The sequence below is a fragment of the Malaya genurostris genome, chromosome 2 (genome assembly GCF_030247185.1).
Source record: "Malaya genurostris strain Urasoe2022 chromosome 2, Malgen_1.1, whole genome shotgun sequence".
Classification (NCBI taxonomy): Eukaryota; Metazoa; Arthropoda; class Insecta; order Diptera; family Culicidae; genus Malaya; species Malaya genurostris.
In genome coordinates, this window is record NC_080571.1 from 29,728,546 (window position 1) to 29,751,777 (window position 23,232).

General features: G+C 38.2%; 1 protein-coding gene across 7 annotated transcripts in view; it reads left to right on the plus strand.

Moving 5' to 3' along the window:
• The first annotated feature begins 6,858 nt into the window (after positions 1–6,858).
• The window catches only part of LOC131427084 (extracellular sulfatase SULF-1 homolog), a 159,030-nt gene continuing 142,656 nt past the window's right edge, over positions 6,859–23,232 (plus strand). The window contains exons 1-3 of one of the 7 annotated variants that reach the window (XM_058590005.1): positions 6,859–6,995; positions 20,290–20,409; positions 20,507–20,881. The gene's annotated coding sequence lies outside the window, so the exon portion shown is untranslated. Of the gene's footprint in view, positions 7,187–20,289; positions 20,410–20,503; positions 20,882–23,232 lie in introns of all 7 variants that reach the window. The other 6 variants (XM_058590002.1, XM_058590003.1, XM_058589999.1 and 3 more) reach the window with 6 other exon arrangements.

Consider the following 23,232-nt stretch of genomic DNA (forward strand, 5'->3'; position numbering starts at 1 on the left):
TTAATATTTGTTGCGATTTTCTGTAACCGGTGGCGTTGTTTACTCAGTTATGTTCGATAGTTATAGTAAATAAATAAACAAATAGCTCTAGATGGCCGGTGCTGCCAGAGAGGAAGAAATAGTGTATTGTTTGATATATGGAAAATCATGTTTATGTCATAAGGCATAAGGACTAGAATAAGTTGGAAAGGTTTCTTTCATTTTCACAACCCAAGTATGTAAGGATTTATCTGTCAGTTAATGCTATTGTTTGAACAAATAAAAAAAACAGAAAGTATGATTGTCGAATTCTGTCTGTTTTCATTAATATCACATCTTACCTTCACAGTTACCATTGTTATTCATTCTACAACCAAATTTTCCAGGAAGAAACCTGATACTGGTAATAATTGGCAATCGCCATCCGTCGGAAGACTACAACGACGAGCATCCAGGTGAGTATGGGGCGACTGAGGTTTTGCCGGAAATGTAAACAACAGCAGCCGTTTGACGTTTGATTGAACGACCAAAATGGTTAAAGCTCCGGGGTAAAATAAATGATATAAAAAAAAAGGAATGCGGGTGAAGTTTTGAAATTATTTCAATCCAGAAGAATGAATTTTAGACGAAACGAAGTGATCGCTGCCTGCCGCTGCCTAACGCCGTCAAATTGACGGAGCCAGCTGCAATAACTATGCTTTTCCATCGATTTCCGATTGGATGGAAACGCATGGTGTTTAGTTCTAAAGACGCTTAGTACATGCAAGTATTTCCCTAAGGTGTTTTTTTTTAATAACAATTTTTATTCCGACCAATTTGCGTATAGCTTTACGTGGCCGATTTACCCATGTTTTTGTTACATAATATAATTTATTTATTGTTGGATCTCGTTGTCACCCTTCTTCTAGGGGGAGAGGAGCTTCCATTTCCTTCTAGCGAAGATTGGAGGTCATTTTGTCCGTTGCTCATATCATCCATTGCTACATCGTTGGAATTGTGAGTGGTTTTCGTTTCCTTGTTTTCATTGTTGATCGCAGTCTTGGGTTCATTTGCAGTTGCTGTAGATGCGCTTTGTACATTGATTGCAGTTGATAGTTGGTTAGATGGTGAAGGTGTTTTTGAAACAGGAGCACTGCATTCACTAGTTTCCGTTGTTGGGTGGTTGTCCTTGTTTTTGTTTGTTTTGTTTGTTTTCGCAGTTTCAGTGCAAGGTTTGCCGTAGTGTGCAGGTTGTTCACAAAACTGACATGTAACCAGTTGATTTTCATACGTAATCACCACTCGCACGCCATTCCGGATACCCGGGAAAAAATTCCGCCATACTTCCCTTTCGATGGAAAGAACTTCACCGCACTGCGACATACTTTCCCGAACGAACCCATCACTGGTCTGCGGGGGAAGGTCATGCTCGCGTTCTTCTATTGCATTGTCCACCATGTACACAGGGATTTTATATTTAACATTGTCATGATCAACACTGTGCATCCCGTTATTAACCGAAGCAAATGCAATTGCATCTCTTTAGACGACTTGTTGAATTGAATCTCAGTTACATCATTAGCGTCTACATGCATTCGTTCTTTAAGCAAGATTTCAATTTCGGTTGCTGCTGGTCTAACTTTGCAGCTCTTGAAATCAATACAAATTCAATTTGGTCTTGTAGGCCAAGTTTCAGGCTTTGTTAAATCGTATTTGCCCATTTTGTACACTCTATTGTTCACTGCACTGTATTGTCTTTGTTTCTGTCGTCGCGACCGTAAGAAATTTTCGACTGTGTCGGATGCGATGCGAGCACGAACTGAATCCCCTACGGTGTTGAGATTGAAGTTAGAAATAGGAACAAAATAATGTTAATAAAGTGAGCTTCGTTGGTTTGTTAGTTTATAAAAATGCTTGCCAGGTGACGTCGGCTGCATTGGATTTTTTTCAACTCATGCAACGTGACGTATTAATACAAAATGTAGTCGCGGATAAGTTGGCTAAAGCCATACGAGCTAATGGCACCGTAGAAATATTTGTGTCAAATCAATGATTGGTTAATGATTTAGTCTTAATCGGAAGTGTATGTTCACAAAGCACACAAGAAAATTACACGCGATTACACGAATATCTGACTCGAATTGATTTCGTAAAGTTTATAAGTTATAATTATACAAGGGCAGAACTCGGATTACACAAAAGAGCAAAATAATTTCATGATTTCGGGGAAAGAGTGTGTTTTTATGTTATAATAATAGACCATGATTAAATGTTCTCGGATCATGCACTATTTGGACCGAAGCGTAACGCATCTTAGATTGACGGGTATAACTTCAGGCGTAATTTTGTTTATTTGTAGCATAAACTGCCGTTGTGGGAACGCAGCATAGATCAAGTTGCCCTTAACAAACAAGCAAACCATGCTTCGTATTACTTTTTGCATAGTGGGCAACAAAACAGAAAATATGATTAAAATAGTTTACAAAATAATAAAACAACAATCAATTTGCGAAATGTTTCCGAATCGAATTTAGATAAAGGAATAAGAAATTCATATAAAAAACAAGATTTCACGTGGAAGTGCTCTATTTTTTTTGAATGTTGTTTCCTGGAATACGGAGTTGCAATTTAGGCCCGTATCACAATATTCACAACGATCTGATCAGTGACGTCTCGTGGCAAAATTTACGGGTTGTGCACTGATTATATTAGATATAACAGTTCGTTTTAAGCGAAAACTAAAGATTGAGGAATTGATATTCGCTTGTGTTTTTCAATATATTGACATATCGACATACTTTCGAATGAGATTTTTTTTATTAAACCTTTTTCATATCATCGATAGAACAGAGGAGGAAACCGGACGCTGCACGTCCTGCAAATCCGTCAATAATATCATCAACAAAACCAATCGCCAAGGATGCTAGGTAATTTTTTTTTTAAATCTGTGTGGGAACCAAAATCAGTCTGAGCAAGAAAGCGCTCTGTTTTTTCCTAGCAATTTGAAGACTTTTAAAGGCTCATTGACTTCAGAAATTTGTGAAAATCTGTGCAGCATATTCAGAATACGTGAAGCTCAGATTAATCCGTGAACCTGACATCTCTGGAGACCACGATTTGTTTTTAACTGCCATAAGCACAAGCCTCTCCTGAAGGTGTGCATGCATACAAGTTCTCACAGAGCCAAACGTGAGAGAGAGAGAGAGAGAGAGAGAGAGAGAGAGAGAACAAGAGATCTCAGAGCTGAGCTGAGTAATTCCCACTCTTCTTGAATTTGTGCAGTAACTCATGTGCACGGAAAGGACACTAACACAGCAACAAGAACTCGGTGCACAAGGTAAAGTGCTCAAGTTCAGAGAGCCACGGCAATGCGATATGATCGTTTGACCAGCAAGCGCAAGCAGATTACGCTGAATTTTTGCATATTATGCTGTAGATAAAATCGCTCATTATTTTCTATTCGGTACCATCCGACCTGATTTCATTGAATAAACAGAGAAGTTAAAAAAAATATTAGAATGCGGGGATGCAGTTAGTTCCTTCAATTTGACCGGTTGTGCAGTGCACGAGATGCACATAACAGTTCGGCTGAAAAGTTCGTATCGTTTCTATGAGAGGGTGCCACTAGAAGTAAATCCATACCATTTTCAGTTAGTACCAACCTTCAAAAGATACGTGTATAAATTTGACAGCTGTCTGATTATTAGTTTGTGAGATATTGCATTTTGAGTGTAGTTACTTTTGTTATTGTGAAAAAAAAATTGAAAAAAGGAAATTCGTGTGTGAAGTGGGAATTTCGGAGTGAAGTGATGGAGCCATGTTTCGTTATATATCGACGAAAAAAATCGGTTTTATTTCGATATAACAGCTCCAAACACTGCTCAGAATCATCAATTCGTTGTTGTTTTTGATCGATTGTGAGCTCACGCGGCACCCATTTTGCACAAATCTTTCTCATATCCAAATATTCGTGAATAATATGTCCAACACGTTCCTTTGATACCTTTAGGGTGTCAGCTATCTCGATCAACTTCACTTTACGGTCATTGAAAATCATTTTGTGGATTTTTTCACGTTTTCATCGGTAACAGCCTCTTTTGGATGTCCACTGCGTTCATCGTCTTCGGTGCTCATATGACTTGTACGAAATTTTGCAAACCACTTACGAATTGTTGCTTCGCCCGGATAACACTCACCAAGTGGTATCGGCGGCACTTTTTTTCATCAAAAAGTAGTATTTCAACACACGAAATTCCTTTTTTTCCATTTTTTTTCACAATAACAAAAGTAGCTTCACTCAAAATGCAATTTATCACAAACTAATAATCAGACAGCTGTCAAATTTATACACGTATCTTTTGAAGGTTGGTACTAACTGAAATGGTATGGATTTAATTCTAGTGGCGCCGTCTCATAGAAACGATACGAACTTTTCAGCCGATTGTTAAGGACGAGACGCCACTGTATCTGATAGAAAGGGGTCAAAAGTGTTTCGTTTAATTTGTAATTTCAAAGATTACCTTGGCTGAATTGCCCCGCTACAAGGCCTTAAAATGAAAACAGTTTTAGGTCAAGTTAAGAAAACTTTTAACAGTTATTTTCTTGTATTTCCGGACCCGGAAGTTGGGTCTCGATGAAATTAGTTATTTTATTGGGATAGAAGACCTTTCATGGGAATAGAAGATCGTGGAAATCGGCTTAACAATATCTGAAAAATCGGTTCCATTTCGATGTTTTTGATCATTGTTTCTGGTACTTCCGAAACAGTTACAGTCGAAGTAAATCCTTTTGATAAACAAATACCAAAAAAGTTGGTTGGTTGATGGTTTTAAAACTCATGACTCTGTTGTGCCGGAACCGGTAGTGGAATGTGGACAAAATTAAATAACCATCTATGGAACTAAATGACATGAGAGAGATAACAATCGATCTTTTTCTTTTGGAATTCATTTTGACTGTTTCAGTGGTAAGAAATTGCGAAATAAATTGGGGGGTATAGCGTTTTCGATTAATTAGCTTCGCCTTAATTCTCTTGTTCTTAACGTGCTTGATGCTTCACATAACAGTAAGTTAGTTTTGACGACTTTTGTGAATGTTGGTGTTCGAAAGATAAATTTGTTACCGTTAGTGCTTCGCAAATTGATAATTCCACTAAGTCTTTTGCTTCACCGAAAATGCCTAGTCCCGTCGCTGTGCGTAAGAATGATACTTGAAAATAACGTTGAATCTGGTGAACCATTCTATCCGATTTTCGTAAGTAGTAATTATTTCGTACTTACTAAAAATGCGGTGGACGTGACTAGAAGCGATGCATTTGAAATTTTCAGTTTTCTCCAAAGCAATTTCATTATTAGTTTTACGAACTGGACTGGAGTCAAAAATAAATATATAGAAATTATGCACTACTGATAAAAAAGATTGATCTCATCCATTTGTATATCAGCAACTTTATTGGTCAATTTTACCGAACAGTGGCAGAATGAGTCCACAAAACGTACAATCAACAGAACTGTACGATATTATAGGTAACACTGATGGATCTTTTTGCTTTCATAAATAATTTTATAGGAAGAATATCACAAAACCAATAACCATCTCAACAGTCAACTACCAAATTAAAAAAATAATTCAGAAATGTTGGTCGTATAAACAACTTTTTAGTTGAAACAACCACGGCTAGAATCAACATCTTCCATATAGCAATATTGTGATCGATGGGTTTTCCGTGTAAAAGCATACACATTGACTGACTTCTACCAGTTTCTTCCGAGACGTTAGAATAGACATTGCCCTTCGATGCAATACTTTTTTCGCTTTGTGCATATTTTCTGGAATGCATCAACCCAACTGTTTTCGAAACAATGTTCGTGTTAGTTTTACGATTTCATTATACAATTGATACGTGGTGAGTAGGATGGAATTCAGTTTTGTGTTTCCCAGAAGGGATCTACTGAGTCATCAATTGCAGTTATCTTCTCCATTTCCTCCTCGTAACCTGTCTAAGATCCATTTCCTCCTCGTAACCTGTCTAAGATAGTATATTGCCGGGTATAGCATTGCTCAATTTGGCTTTTTTTTTGTTTTGTTTGAGAACAGTCTTATGTCCGCTCAGATGTGAATGGAAAGTTAAAAGTAGAAAACAGTTTTGCGAAAATTAAGTAGTATCAATTCTATTCCAATTTGGGAAGCTATGATTTTTGCAAATTTGAAGATTTGACCCAATTTTGAGCAACCATAAGTAAACCTAAAGTTTCGGCGTCAAGCGAGTATAATTTTGCGTTGCCTTATGACGATGGTCTCTGCTGTGCTGACTAATAATAGTTTACAGGGACGGATTGTCACACACAGAATAGTAGTAATGAGCCACTTGATTGAATACAACACAGGTTTTGTAATATTACCGTCGAATCACGCGTCTTCTTACTTAGCATAGAATTCTATTAAAACGACCGGTAGTTAATTTACGAAAAATTCTGACGGGAGCGAAAACTTTTCGTGTCCGACGCACACGCCTGCTGCGATTGTTTTTTCTTTCTTCTTTAGGTTGGTTGTTAGTCCGTGATAAGTTTGAGTTAAATTTTCCATTAGTATTTGATCCGGTTAAACATGAATTGTTATGTACTGAAACTGTTGAGCCCATCGAAAAAACCCTCATGCTGTTGTTTTCCACACTGGTGACAGAAACGCGCCAACAAACTGAGCAACGTCTAATCCAACGCCATCTGTGAGCGAGCGGTTATGCTTTCCCGCCAAAAGCTTGCGATAGAGCAGTGAAGCCGCCTCCGTTATCCATTGGTATTGGTGTTGTCGCAGGAACGTATCCACACACACACACACACAGACCATACGAGGACAGAGTCGGCATACCAAACAGGTTGTGAAGTTACTCCAGCGGCATCACCGAACCGGACCAGATGTGCGGAATCCTGTCTGTGCATCACCGCAGTCGTCGTGCGGCCGTGGTCGAGTGCAGTCGCGTAGTGTTTTGAAACGTGTGCGTTTGACCCGAAAGACGCTCTCACCTGAAGATATTTATTGTGAGTGGAACAGGGGGGTGCGATGGTCACTTCTCGTAGTAAGTGTCATTAGCACGAGGGATCAGAAGCATGTGTGGTGTCTTGTAGCAGTGCTGGACTTTAGTATATTGGCCCTTTCGCGGGATGCACTTTTAGCCAGAAGTTTGAAAACAATTATTAGTAGAAAGTGACCGCGTGCAGATTTGCGGCAGGTAAAATCGAAGCTAAGGCAGCTGCTCTGCCGCGGTTCGTTCGAGGATCGATTGCCGGAAAAGTGTGCTCGAGGCTCAGGAATGGAGACTGGCCGGTTTAGACCGATGCGCAATCATGATTCGGAGCTGGGCGGCTGGCTGCTGGCATATTGGGCTTCGTGTTGATACTGTGTGTGCGTGTGTATAAACACAAATCTTGCTTGTTTCTTCATCCGTTCGAGTTCTTCGCTCGAAGCTGCCGGTGGTTTGCTCAAGTTGAAGCTGATCGGTCTGCCCGGTGGATCCGGGACTCATGGGCAGAGTGATCGTGTGTGTTTGTTGTGAATCAAGGAGACGACAACGGTAAAGATTCCGATGGACGACGGATGATCCATCGACGGTAGAGAAGGCGGCTGTTTGCTTTTGACTGACGGTGATGTTTGTTGTTACGATTAGAGTTTGTGGGTGCCATGGAATCGGTTTGCTTCTGTACTACCATGGCCTACTGAGTGCTGGATTTTATGATGTCAACAAACGTGTCACACGCAACGAAAAACTTTGCGACTTGTAAAGCAGAGCTCAATCATTTTTTGGTTTGCTCGCCGAGAAAAACTGGTGCTGGTTGAGTTTATGAGTTCAATAATGTACCACTGAAAAGGCTTGGTGATTCTTGGCTCGTAATGTTTATGTGCTCAAAGCAAATAAGATTTATTGATATAGATTTTTATTGCTGTAAATTTGACAGCTTTTTACTAAAGCGATGCGAATATTCGCAGCGAATCTGAATTCTTGACATTCAGGAACCTGGGACGGTTCAGTTGCAAAATTCAGGTTCGGAAACAGGGCCGACTCAAGCTTGATTTTTGAAATTCAGTTCATGATTTTATATGTATAATTCTGAATCTAGGTTCTAGGACTGAATCCTAAGTCTGAATTAAGGAACCGAATTCGATTTCAAAATCGAGTTCCAGACTATGCATCTGAATTCTGGAAAATCATACTGAAACGGAATTTAGGAATTTAATTCTGAAACTGAATTCAGGAATCAAATCCAGAACTAGAATTCATATCGTAAAATTAGTTTTAGTGCTCTCAAGGGCTGAGGACAGTTCGTTTGAAACGTAAGTTTCTGAACTCTTTGCCACTTCAAATCGAATTTTCTTTGAAGCTTCCGAATTTAATGTTAGAACTGAAATCTGAATTCAATTTTAAATTATAGTTCCAAAACAGCATGAAGATTTTGAGTTCTGAAACCTGAATTCTGGAAATGACTTCAGGAATTATTTTATGAAACGGAATTCTGTAATTAAGTAATGGTTCAGCAATTAGTTTTGAAATTCTGGTTCGGAGTTCAGATCTAAAATTTTGTTTCAGAATCCAGATCTACAATTCATTTCTAGAACTCTGAAGCTGAACTCGTGAATCTGAATTCTAGATACGAATTCCGAATTTAAATTAAGACACTAAATTCAGTTCCAAAAATCTAGTTTCTGAATCTACAATTAGGATTCAGTTCCAGAGTCATAGTTTCAACTTTTGAACCTGTATTCTTGAACTAAATTCTGCAATTTAATTCTAAACCAGAACTCAGGTTCTGAATTTAGTTTTTAAGGTAGCGCTTCGCCGTGGTCAGGTCGAAGCAAGACAACTCACTGCTTCCTCTTGCTTTGTCGCCGAAATTTCACCCTAAATTGCAAATTTCTAAAATACTAACCCGATTCACGAAAAATCAAAAACATACGATTGTAGGTAAATGATTTTACTATGTATTTGGCGAAAAATATCAGTTAGAAAGCTTTTCTTTCGCGAGATTTCGTGCGAGTTTTGTTAAAATTTGGTTTTCTTTTTTCCTTTTCTCGCTATGAACAACTCGCATATGTAGGGATGTGCTACGTTTTCAACAAAGCGTCGAAGCTAGTAGCGATGAAAATCATTACTGATTTCTGGTTCTACTGAAACATGAATAGAAATTATTTTACAAAGTAGTAACACTTACTTACATTTTCTACTCATCTATATTCAACGTTTACGCAGAGAGAACGGACAACGAAAACAAAAGAAATGTTGTTAGCGTCTACCGCATGTAGCATTTTGCACACCCCAATGCATGCGTTGACATTGTGTGCGTGCGAAAGAATAAGGAAAAACTCATTTATTTTTATAACTCGCACGAAATCTTTCGATAAAAATGTTTATCAGGCACAATTTATATACGAATCGATAGAAAAATTAATTATCTAGAATCGTATGTTCTTGGAATTTCCGTTTTCTTCCCCGTTTTCTCACAATTTTGGGTAAAGTGCGTGAAACCCCGGGATAGGCAGCGAACTCCCGTGACCACGGCGAAGCGCTACCTTAACTTCAATTTTAGAATTCAGTTTCTGAATCCAATCCAATTGAGGCTTTCCATTTCCCAGAAGGTCAATTTTTACTGCTGTTGGTTGAAAGTTTTCACCACGACTTTCAGTTTCGTCTAATTATGCATCGACTAGTTATGCATCGGGACTGAGACTACCTCAAAACCGTCGTCGCTGGTACGAGAAAGGCAAGCAAGCGTGATGAGTTTTCGCCATTGTTTCCCAAAGTTTGAGAAAACCTTGTTTTGAGTTATTTATGGTTATCTCACACTGTTGAACATTTTATCATCGATTGCTGAATATATTTCTGATAGCGCGAAGAAAGAATTATGCTTTTGTGTTTAGTACAATTCGAGGTATTCACGATTAATTTCTGCTCATTCTTCAACAGGGCGAATTTTGAAAAGGCTCTCCATAGTAAAGTAAATCAGTAGGATTTAATCGCGCAGTTTTCCTATACAGAATCAGCTGCGAAATCATTTCTCCGAACGTCGTTTTGCCGAGTACTATTCAGTCAAAAGTGGTTTCGCCGAAAAGAAATTTTACCGAAAAGGTTTTTCAACACCAACAGGAACGCAACATAAATATTGATTAGATTTTAAATATGAGAAAACGATCGTGAATGCAATGTAATATTTGCATTTAAGTCTAGCGGTCTCTTGGTTTGGTAATTTTCAGACGAGCCGAACACTACATCAAATTTAAATACTGGCTATTCATCGAACATGTAACCTTTTTTGTGAACTCGATTTTCTCAGAGATGGCTGTACCGATTTTAACGAACTTAGATTCAATTAAAAGGTATTGAAGTCCCATACAAAATTATTTTATTTAAATCCCACTTCCGGTTCCGAAATTACAGGGTGGTTAGTAACAAACATTTCAAATTCAAACTACGTAGTCACTTAGTCTTAGAGATGGCGTAACCGATTTTCACAAACTAAGGTTCAAATTATCAGTCTTATGGTATCTTGAAAAATGCCTGAATTTAAACCGGATCCGACTTTCCGTTCTGGAATTACGGGGTGGAAGAGTTTTTGTTACCGTCGCTCAAAGCGGGGAAGCGAAAAAATGTGCTAAACAAATCTCAAAATTATTCCCCTCGATAGTCAATTTCAGTAGAAGGCCAAATACTGGTTTCCGATTCCAGAGCACCGGAAATAGTGGAACTATTTTATTTTCTAGATTGTACTAGTTGAAGCACAACAACAACAGAATTTTATCAGTAATTTTTGATAACCAAAAATAATACGAAAAAGCGTAATTTCGATTTGATTCTAGAACTGAATTCTAAAACAGATTCTCGGAACTGAATTCAGAGCTTGGATGCTGGTCTACCTGAATTCTTAATTTAGTTTAATTATTTTTGCCTTTCTCTATAGAAAGGTATTAGAATTGCTGGAAAAACCGACTTTCGAACGGAGCCTCGGAGACCCATAGTGTTATATACCATTCGACTCAGCTCGACGAGATCGGAAAATGTATGTGAGTGTGTGTGTGTGTGTGTGTGTGTGTGTGTGTGTGTGTGTGTGTGTGTGTGTGTGTGTGTGTGTGTGTGTGTGTGTGTGTGTGTGTGTATGTGTGTGTGTGTATGTGTGTGCACTTTTCGAAGATATTTGAACGCGCTCAATTTTCTCAGAGATGGCTCAACCGATTTTAACAAACTTGGGCTCGTTTGAAAGCTACTATCGGGGCATTGATCAAGTTCGAAGATAAAATGGCTGTGACTTTTGGTTCAGGAGATATGATTGTATAAGTGACGTAACCGACAAAAAGCGTTGTATTTGAACGCGCTCAATTTTCTCAGAGATGGCTGATCCGATTTTAACAAACTTGGACTCGTTTGAAAGCTACTGTCGGGCCGTTGATCAAGTTCGAAGATCAAATGGTTGTGACTTTTGGTTCCAGATATATGATGGTATAAGTGACGTAACCGACAAAACACGTTGATTTTTACCGCTCTTATATATATAAGGGTGCCAAAATTTTGGGATCAACTCTATTTTCGTAAAGTTCTAGTGCTCAAAAGTTTAAGCACCTCGAAAAAAGCCTTCATGCAAAATTTGACCTAAATCGGACATGCTTAAGGGGTGCTGCCCGGTGGTAAAGGTTTGACAATTATCGATCTTGAAAAAGCACCATAGGGGGGAGTACATGAAATTTCCAAAATCGAAAATTTCTTTTGATGCCAAAACTCTTAAAACTGCATAAAACATCGAAATTTAGTGTCATCTCAAAAAAAAATTTTTTTGAAAAAATCAACTTTCTGGGACTTAGAAAAATTTTCATATTTTTTCTAAGTCCCAAAAAGTCGATTTTTTCAAAAAAAATTTTTTTCGAGATGACACTAAATCTCGACGTTTCATGCAATTCTAAGCCTTTTGGCATCAAAAATTTTTTTTCGATTTCGAAAATTTCATGTACTCCCCCCTATGGTGATTTTTCAAGATATATGAAAATTTCACTAAGTGGACTAAGAAGGCTTTTTTTTATTTTAGATTAGCATCACTGTTCTCATACAAATAGGCAACGCAAATGTCAAGCACTAGTTTGGAAAAATGATGCTGACTGTGTGACATAAACACTGAAGCATGCTTTTGTGAACTACTCGAATCAATCTGAATCAATTGGTGTCAAAATTAGTATCCAAAATTATTTAATAAAAGTATGAAACATATTTTCATGAGACTGTTATGAAAGAAGAGAAAGGCATTATCACACCACTAGGTGGATTAAGAAGGGTTTTTAGAATTTAGTTTCAATAATTAGTTCCGGACTACAGGATCAAAAGTTAAAACCAAGACTCTGTAACAGAATCCTAACTCTAAATTCCGGAACTAGATTTTATACTCTAATTTGAATTCGGAATTCGTATTCAGAATTCTAATTCAGGAATTCAACTTTAGAGCTCAGGAACAAAATTCAAGATATAACCCAGGTAATCAGTAAGCACTAATAATGGCATTAAAATAGCCTTTTATGAGCACCAAAAATACTTATAGCTCTATATCTGCAATCTGAAAGCTCATCTGTTGTAAATCAATCAGAATTCAGCTTTCAGAATGCACACAAGCCATAAATTATCTTTGAATTCAGTCTCGGTTGCGGTTGAAATGACAATTAGCGATTTTTTGCTGTCATAATACGGCATTGGTATGTGCTTATTGATTACCGGGGAAATTCTAGATTTGGATTCTGGAACAAAAAATTTGTATCTGAACTCCTAACCATAGTTTTGGAACTGAATTCCGAACCAGAGTTTAATTCCTTAGCTTAGTTTCGTAAATCATTCCCAGAATTCAGCACCTGCAAGCTGGAATTGAATTCGTAACTTCGCATAACTAGATTTGGGACTATTTCTTCGCGTTTCGCCTTCGGCTCGTCAGTGCTTAAAGCAGTTCAAACTGAACTGCCATCTCGATTTGGGAACTGAATTCAGGTTCGAAATTGAAATTCAGTATTTAGTTCTAGAAAGAACCTGACCTTGTATTCTGAAAATGAGTTCAGTTCAAGAATTCTAGAATTATGTTCATGAACCGACTTCTCGATATGAATTCGGAGCCAAGTTACAAATTTATTTCCTTAAATCAGTACCAAGTTCCGAATGTCCATATTTCAGGTTCTGGTGTAGATGAATGATGGCAAAAAGTACTTAATAGTTGTAAACATGGGATAAATTTCACAAAACGATTTTTTTCAGAGCCGTTATGCGAAGCTTTCTTCCGCTGAATATGTAAATTTACAAAAAAAAAACGACTACAATATTGTTTATTTTATCGTTTTACTCTTATTTGTTCATTGTTGTTTGAGTGGTAAAATATGTTTCTCGTCAGTAAATCATCATACTATCATCATAGTATAGATACATCGTTATAATTTTGAAAACAAAGCAGTAAAATCACCAATTGATCAACTAATTCGAACGGTTATTGATACTCAGAAGTGTGAAAGGAGTAAGTCAATTTTATTCGTATTAACGCCCGCAGTTTTGTCTCTGATATTACCCACCCACTATTTTGTTTTTATTCAAAAAGTAAGGAATATCATTACGAAGAATGCCACGACATTATATGTGAGAATAAGAGTGATATGAGAAAGGCATCATTACACCACTGAGTGGATTTAAACAGGTCGATAAATTGTCGGTCGAGGTATTTCCAATACCAAAGCAATAGCACAGAAAACATTGAAGTGTAGAATCAGCGACTAAACTGAAAATGTATTTGAATTATCTTTGAGGGAACACGATTGACGGTTTCGGAAAATATATTTCTTATCTCGAATGGTTGACACAATAAAATTAATCGAAGATTTTTACCATATTTGTACATTTTATAATCCAACAATTTGATGAGCATCATTGTCCCTAGTGACAACTTTCTCCCATCTTTCCGGAAATTTTCGGATCCCGGCTCGAAAAAAGGAGTCCTTTTTTGACGCTATCCATGAAGCAAACCATTTTTCCAACTCTTCGAAGGATTGAAAATGTTGATCTGCCAGGCCGTGTGCCATCGAACGGAACAGGTGGAAGTCAGAAGGGGCGACATCTGGGGAATACGGCGGGTCGGGCAAGACTTCCCATTTCAGCGTTTCCAGGTACTTTTTGAGCACTTTTGTGACGTGAGGCCGAGCATTGTCGTGTTGGAGGATGACTTTGTCATGCCGCTCTTGATATTGTGGCCGCTTTTCTTTTAGCGCGCGACTAAGGCGCATCAGTTGCATTTGGTAGCGATCTCCTGTGATGGTTTCACCCGGTTTTAAGAGCTCGTAATAAATCATACCAAATACAAATCATAACCTTGGCGCCGTGAATATTCGGGTTTGCCTTCGACGAAGTAGCATGCACGGGCTTTCCCCATGATTTTCTGCGTTTAGGATTATCGTATCGAACCCACTTTTCATCACCGGTTACGATTTCGATGTACAAACTCCTTACGATTTTGTCTTTGAAGCAGTTGCGCTTGATGTCCCTCGGTTTCAACTCGTACGGCATCCAGTTTCCTTCTTTCTGAATCATGCCCAGAGCCTTGAGACGTTTTGAAATGGCTTGCTGACTCACTCCCAACGATTCGGCAAGCTCTTCTTGGGTTTGACACGAATCTTCATCAAGCAATGCTTCTAGTTGTTCATCTTTGAAGGTTTTTTTTCTTTTCCACCACCATGTTTGTCTTCGACATCGAAATCACCATTTTTAAAACGTTGAAACCACTCCCGACACGTTCTTTTACTCAGAGCAGCATCACCGTAAGTTTCTGAGAGCATTCGATTCGCTTCAGCTGAATTTTTTTGTTCGAATTGTAACAGAAAAGTTAAACTTCCCGCAAATGGCGAGAATTGGGCACATAAACAGACATTTTCGAGCGTAAATAATACGAAAACAAGAACAACTGTCACTGAAACGGCGATGACAATTCGTTAGGCACTGTACACACTCACTTTAAAGGCATTATCATCTATGTATTTTGACCTGCCTCAGCCGGTACAGCCACCTATCGGAAAACGGCGGAAGCAAAGTTAAATTAAGCGTTAAGCGAGAAGACTAGTGTTTGGTGAACAGAGAAGATGTCGAATCTATTCAAAAATTTTTTGTTTCAAGATAACACAAGATCTCGACATTTTGTGACATCTCTTCCGAAACTTTTTTGTTTCAAGATAACACAAGATCTCGACATTTTGTGACATCTCTTCCGAAACTCAAGAAATTATTAGGTGAGACAAAGGCCGAACCGGACAGCATAAATATCTTATAAACCTGCAATTTTTTCGATCCAAGGATTGACGTTGTAAAAGCGCTTTCATGTGACAGGCAGACGTCAGTCCCACGAAAGGTATCTTGAGATTTGGCACCTCGTTGTATTCGTTCTTAATTTTTGCGTGAAGCTTTACAGTCTGGATTTGGCTCCATAACGAATTCGGTTTAGCCCCGTGGTTCCAGAAATATTGGATTTTTGGTTCGGCAGTTCTGCTCGACTTGGTATGAGAACCAGTGCATATTTTTCCAAATTCCTAACTGGGAATTTTAGTTGAAGGTTTAATTTGAACAACCGATGAGATAACTTGGGTAAAAACTTAGTTTTAATGGATGTTTTTTCCACTTTCCAAAAAGTGTCCGGTTTAGCCCCGGTTTCCCCTGTATTATGGAAACTACATATTTCCATACGTATGGCAATTGATAAACATGTTCTGAGTCCCTTGCCACAAAAATATTCTCTTGGTACGCGTCTGATCGAAACACCTAAAAAAACTGCCTGAGTTTAGACGTGTTACGAGTTGTTAATTTTGAAACATAAGCTAACGGCCCTTACCTTTCGAATAAAGACTGTCCCAGAAAGTATGGATGCAACCAAAAACCGCTACCATTTCGCAATGGTTCAGCATCTGTCAATTTTTATGGCTGCGTCCTGTTGTTTACACTATTCACTAACCACTTGTGCAGTTGTTTATTCGTTTTCATTAGTTTGTTTCGAAATGCGTGGACTTTCAGCAGAACAACGTCGAAAAATTGTGTACAAACGGTGCACAGAACGCGGACTGTCACTGAGAAAGATAGCAAAAATGAAAAGAGTAAGTGAAAACGCCGTGCGAAATGCAATCAGGAAGGATCGATGAGGATAACACCTTTGAGGATAATCCGAAAACGGGTCGAAAAAAGGTCCTGCTAACCCTCAGTTGGATAAACGTATAGTGAAGGCGTCCGAGCAAAAGAAAGAGGTTTCAGTTCGGGATGTGGCCAAAAAATGTAGTCCGAAACAAGAAGCATCGATCAGGCCGAGGGTTCGATAGCTGTACAATACGATTCTTGCTGGAAATCCGAAACAAGAAGCATCGATCAGGCCGAGGGTTCGATAGCTGTACAATACGATTCTTGCTGGAAATTTGAGTTGCATAATTATGGGCGACGAAACCTACATGAAACTCGATTACAAATCCTTGCCGGGACCACAATATTATACGGTGCGAGAAGGGCAAGTGTTAAACCAGTCCGAGACATCGATTGAAGTCGAAAAATTTGGTAAGAAAGCTATGGTCTGGCAAGCAATTTGTAGCTTTCGAAACCGATTTTTTCACCACTGCTTCAATGAACAGCGAAATATACATCAAGGAATGTTTACAAAAACGTCTTCTACCCATGATTCGAAGCCACAAGGATCCTGTTGTCTTCTGGCCAGATCTTGCTAACTCGAAATCAACGGTAGAATGCTATACTACCAAAAATGTCATTTTCGTCCCAAAAGACATGAATCCACAAAATTGCCCACAACTTCGACCAATTTAGGAATTTTTGGCGTTAACGAAGGCACATCTTAGGAAACATGTCTCGGCAGCCGAAACCATTCAACAGTTCGAAAAAAATGGAAAAAAGTGTCAAAACTTGTCGCCAAGAAGTCTGCACGGAATTTAATGAAAAAAAGGTGCGCCAGCTAGTCTACAATGGCTAAGTGGCAAATGCTGAGAATAATATTCTGTTGTTGTAGTCTAATATTATCAGTATATCGAATAAAATTTGAATATCTAACACTTGTGCATTATTTACAGCGAAATCAAACTGCGTCCATACTTTCTGGGACAGTCTTCATAGCATAACGGCTTCCTATTTCCGTCTCATCCCTTCATTTCATTACTTTGAACATGAATAATATCTTACAACGTACCTGAATCAAACTGTGAAATGTTTTAAAATGATTATAAAAGCTGACAATACCTTTTCCATTGGAAGAGATGGTTTTAAATTCTTCGGTGGTCGTTTTTTTTTCATTTAAAACAAACTCACTTTTCAATTTAGGACACATTTTCGTCTCAAGATTTACAGTTCGCCATGTTTCTGAATATCTACTAATCGATTCGTCTCAAAACATGATCACTATTTCACACAATTACACTACTATTGAATACAGGATGGCTTCATAATTAGTAATGTTCACTTTCCACTTCTTTAATCAACGATTAAATACTTCAAAAATCACCCGACAAGCAAGAAAAGTCTTCAAAAATATGAGAAGGAAGTCGTTCACTTAGTTCACTTGATTGCGCTTTGATTTCATCTCACTTGGTTTCGCCAAGTTGCCAAGTTTTCTCATAATGTTACAAAAAAAATGTTTTTCTTCTTCAAATTATCATGAACAAGTGTTTTTTGGTTTCCGTGACATTAGTTTAATTATATCATTGATATTTATATAATAATAAAACTGTTTCGGATTCTAATATTACCAAATAGTACTGGTCAGGCCCGTACCCAGGATTTCGTTTCGGGAGGGGCCCAAAGATAAAAAAAATAATGCTACTAAAGATTGCTTATGTACCTAATTCTCGGTGTGCCTTTTACGGGTGTTTTCAACAGACACTTTAAACTGTTCTAATGGAACTGTTATTGTATTACATTTCTTTACGTTTACTGTCTTGTTGTCTCTGTAACACATGTCTGATACCTTCTAAATTATTATATATCTGTTTTTGATTTCGGGAGGGGCCAGGGCCCCTCGGGCCCCCTCTCTGGGTACGTGACTGGCACTGGTTTATTTCCGCTATATGTCAACATAACGCTGTTCAGTGTGTGTGTGTTTCATCGGCTGTGTACAGAGATGCCAGATACTTTCATGTATTGCTTTTCATAAAAAGTCTATATCTGCTCTATCTGTTTTCACTAAAAAAATGAAATTTCTATAATAAAATGATGTTAAAAGATAATTATTCATCTCCGTAAGTCATTGCCGCTCTCACTAGAGTTCTGACATTTTGAACCTGAAAGTGTAATAGTGCAATATTTTGCTTTGATTGCTGTCGCCATTGCTTTATAGGATGAATAAAGGACCATCGATTGAATGAATAAAAATCCATTGAGATGAAATTAGGAGCAGAGTAGTGAACATATCAGAAGGGCTTTTAGCAGGGTTTTGAATACTAGTTCGATTTCCAACATATGTGAATCAATCTCCAATGTGGAGCAAGGCGAATTAAGCAGAATTATGATATAGTTATAGTGATTTTAGTGGCTAAATCTGATTTTTGAGGTAACGTCCCTACAAATGAGATGAAATAGGGAGCCGTTACCCTACCTCGTACATGTTGACTTTCATGAAAGCTCAGTGTTAGGAATGTCACTAAATTTGTAATGAAAATAATAGAATCATTTAAATTCACAACCCGGGTTGGCGGTTCAATGGGGAGCGGGTCATATCGCCGAAAGCCATTTCGCCGAAAGTCGTTTCGCCGAATGCCATTTCGCCGAAAGTCATTTCGCCGAATAGGTCATTTCGCCGAAAGTCGTTTCGCCGAAAGGGTCATTTCGCCGAAAGGGTCATTTTGCCGAAAGGGTAATTTCGCCGTAAGGGTCTATCTCCTGCATGTTATGTCTCCTGTATAACTGATGTGGCGCAGCCACATAACCGAAGCCAAGATGGCTCGGCGGCACAAAGCCGCCGAGCCGACGCCAGCTGAGTCGGCCGCCGACCCGCCGTCGGAAGCGGCGGCCTCTTGCATACAAACCTGTAACCGCCTCGTTTGCCCGGTCTACTCAAAGCTAGGTTACTTTGCTTTAGTTAGGTCCGAACGAGCGATAGCGAGGTCGGACAGCACAGGAACCAAAACGATGTGGCGTAGCCGCATTAGATATTTTTTCATTTTCACTTAATAAACGGAAAATACCACCTACATTTGCCTGGTAGATACACCTATGCTAGTAGTCAACAAGTTTTCTTGGGAACTACTTTCTGAGGTTCATGAATCAATCTTTATTCAAGAGTACAACAATCAATCATTATTCAAGAAGTACAATGGTAGGTCAACAAAACGGGCGTTAAGGCTACCATCTTTCGTTTGTCTCTATTTTAAATTAATTTTAATTACGATTTCAAGATTCGGCGAAATGACCCTTTCGGCGAAATGGCATTCGACCCGGAAGGATTCTTAGTGTGAGTAGGATCGTAGTACTAGCCATGCAATGATTCTGAACGCTAAGAATTGGCTGCGAAGTCCGTTGAAGCAGAAAGAGCAAATTCCAGGAAAGGAATGTAATGACAATACTTTGTTTCAAATTTAAAACCAATAGTCACTAAACGTCTTGTGATCCATTCGTTAAAATTGACAATATCTATTCCGTGTTCTGCTTCTTTCGTTCCCTCACGTGGCTTCCACAAGCAAACGAATGGTGTCTCAGTACAGAAAACTGCCCAGCAAATCTATTTGTCGAAGAATTTAACAGCAGGCCTTGACTCATGCGTCACATCCGAGCACTTCTTCAAACCTTCTTCAAATTATCCAATAAGAAAGAATCATTGACACGACGACTACACGTGTGACACCACCGAATGGGAATTTTTATGTGTCATAATAGCCGAGCAGCCTATTGTCACGTAGCTTAAAGCTTTTCGGTAACAGTAGGTTTCTGCTGTTCCTCTGGGCTCCATCGGAAAGAATCTTATTTTTTTTTCAATTTCTTGAGCAAACCACCGGGCAGTATTCAAATTCAGCATTTTGCTCATCGAAACCAAATGGAATCATCTAACCTAAGAACGAACAACCGGCGAATGAAGGGTTGCGGTGAAGAAGAACGATGACGGCTTTTGATAGTGAAAACGCGTGTTTTTTCTTCGTTGTCAAGACACGGCATGCTGAGGTGTGTTGCTGTTTATTTTTTCTCGGTCGATGAGGTAAACCACGTAAGAAGTCACAAAACTGGAACGAACTATTTTTGAGATACGGTTAAAACAAATTTGAATAGTGTTTGTATTTGTAATGTTCATTATAAATTAACGAAGCTGGATATTTTAGGCATCCGACAACATTTTCAATTGTTATTGATTTTAACGATATTGAATAATAATAATATATCAATAAGAAGAACGCCCTCGTTGGATATGGCTGCCACGTCTATCGGATCTGTGAATTAATGTGCGAGTAGTAAATATTATTTGTATTCCAATCATAATTTCATGCTTGATCGAATGTGTATTATTTTCTTCTTCTCCTGCCCTTTCATCTGAAGCAGCTTGCAGCAGTGCGAAGCAGTAAGTGAAACTAAGAAGAACCCTAGAAACCAGTGATTGTTGTTCGAGTGAAATGAAAAACCTATAAGATTTCCGTTCCGCGGTTCCACTGAAAGTGCGTTGAATTAACTTGTGAATAGATTGTGAATTTATTAATGCGGTGCTACTGAAATAATTTATGCTCCGCAGTTCATTGCTAAGAAGATATCGAATTAAAAAAATAAAAGACCAGTGAGAAGGGGAACCAGTTTTCGGATTTGGAACATCTAGTTGGCCGAGGAAGAAGCAAAAAAAAAACATACTGAACTTCTGATATCGCTTAGTATTGGCGCGATGGGCGGCGGTGACGAGTACGACTTGGCGCAGATGTGTTAATGGTAAGTGCGATGCTGAAATACTAGTTTAGTGGGATTCTTCGCCACCGTCGAGTGTGAGAAAAAAACAAAGTTTCACATAAACTGATCGCTGTTACTGTGAGCAAGATGTGGGTCATTGAATTGTCTTGGGAGAACAAATACTTCGATCTAATCGTGTTTGGTTGATCGTGCACAGAAGAAATAATGTTTCTATCTACTGTCAATGAAAAATTAAAAATTAACAGGTACAAGCGAGTTGTCATTACAGAAATTCCATAGCTTTATCATAACTTTAATTTATATATTTTCGTACAAATGAGTCTTTCAATTATGAGAAGTCAGTATCAAACAAGACACATTTTGTTCAGAAGAATGACTCGAACCTAACCGTAAAGTTGCTTCACTACTGAGCTACTCTGGTAGGATGCGAAGAAACACATTCCAAAAAGCTACCAGAGTAGCTCATTGGTAGAGTAGCTCCACAGTTACGAGAAGGTGGTAAGTTCAAGTCCTACTTCAGAGCGATACTTTTCCGAATATTTACATTTTTTCATTGTTTCATTCAATATATTTTTAACTTTGTCTGTTTTTCGTTGACATTGACGATACGATAAAACAAGAAAAAACTGTTTTACTCGTATTTTCACAATTATTACTAAGGTATTCTTCGAAAAACTTTTAATTGAATCTTGAATAAAAATGACAAAGTTCATTTTGGCACATTGTCGCTTCTAAACGACAGTTTGAAAGTTTAAGCCTCATCACCTTGTATTTTCGAAACCGGAAGTCGGATCCGTATGAAATTCACGAGTTTTGTGACAATAATACCTTACATTTTAATATAAGTTGGCGGTTCAATGCATAGGACGCTGGTCTCATAAGCAAGTTGTCCTATGTTCGAGCCCCGACCTGGAATTTTTCTTAGTATCAGTAGGATCAGAGTACTAGCCGTGCAATGATTCTGTACGCGCTACAGGTCGGGTTCTGTTGAAAAAGAAGGTGAAATTCCATAAAAGGAATGTAATATCAAAACTTTGCTCTGCCTCTTTGAGAAAATTTAGTTCGTACATTTTCTGATCTCGACCAACTGATTCGAATGGTATAGTGTGGAAATAGTAGAAAAAGACAAAACAGCCTAAATTGTTAAGTATGGAAATAATAAAAAACTGTAAAAGTGAAATGTACAAAAAGTAAAAATAGTTCCAATTGTTAAAATTGTGGATATAGTCAAAAGTCTATAGAATGAATTTAGCAAATACCAGTAAAAATAGTAAAGTGTAGTGAAAATAGTATGGAAATAATTAAAATAGTAGAAATAGTGGACCAGAATAGTTCACTTTATAAAAATAATAACAAATTGTAAAAATATTCAAAAGTAAAACTAGTAAAAAACCTGTTTTAATCCACCTAGTGGTGTAATGATGCCTTTCTCATGTAGAATATTGTGGTATTCTGTTCAAAAATTTTTTCTTCGATTTTTGAAAGAAACCAAGAGATTGTTTGTGCATTAACTAGTATAACATACAGAAACAGTGCTTTGATTGAATAAGTCATCCTTAAGAAAACGAAGTGGGTTCACTATTATATGCACTTCCGGCACCGGAACCCAAAAACCGGTATAATCGAAGACGGTTCGTACGGCCACCAACTAACATGACACACAAACTCTACTAGTACGCACTCTAAATTACGATTTAAATGTTTGTTTCATCCGAAAATATTTTAAGTGACGGTGTACAATATGTAACACACTTTACCCTATAACTCCGGAACCGGAAGTCGGATCCGGATGAAATTCAGGAATTCCGTATGGGACCACGAGACCTTTCATTTGAATCTAAGTTTGTCTAAATCGGTTCAGCCATCTCCGAGAAAACCTAGTGAGATTATTTAACACATACACACACACACACACACACACACACACACACAGACATTGCTCAGCTCTAGTCGGTTTTTCAAGTGATTGCATAACCTTTCTATATGAGAAAGGTAAAACGATATTTTATTCAAACTAAAAATTGATCCTTTATTGTACGTTGAGTATAATGAAAACCAGATGAAATTTATGTTATTCCTTCACGATTTTTTGAACATTTGATCGAACGCTCTTCATCAAGTTCCGGACAAGTGTTGCGTCGCATTTTTTTGGACGCTTGAGCCCAAATTTTTTTGAACTCCTGCAGCTGCCTTACCAGTCTTCTTGAAGACCCTCTTCACGATTGCCCGGTAACGTTCGATGGGTCGAAGCTGAGACAATTTGGTAGATGGATATTTTTCTCAACGAAATGTATATCCTTTTCCGCAAACCAATTGAGAGTGTTTTGGGCACAGTTAGCCGACCCTAAATCCGGCCAAAGCAGTGGAGGTGT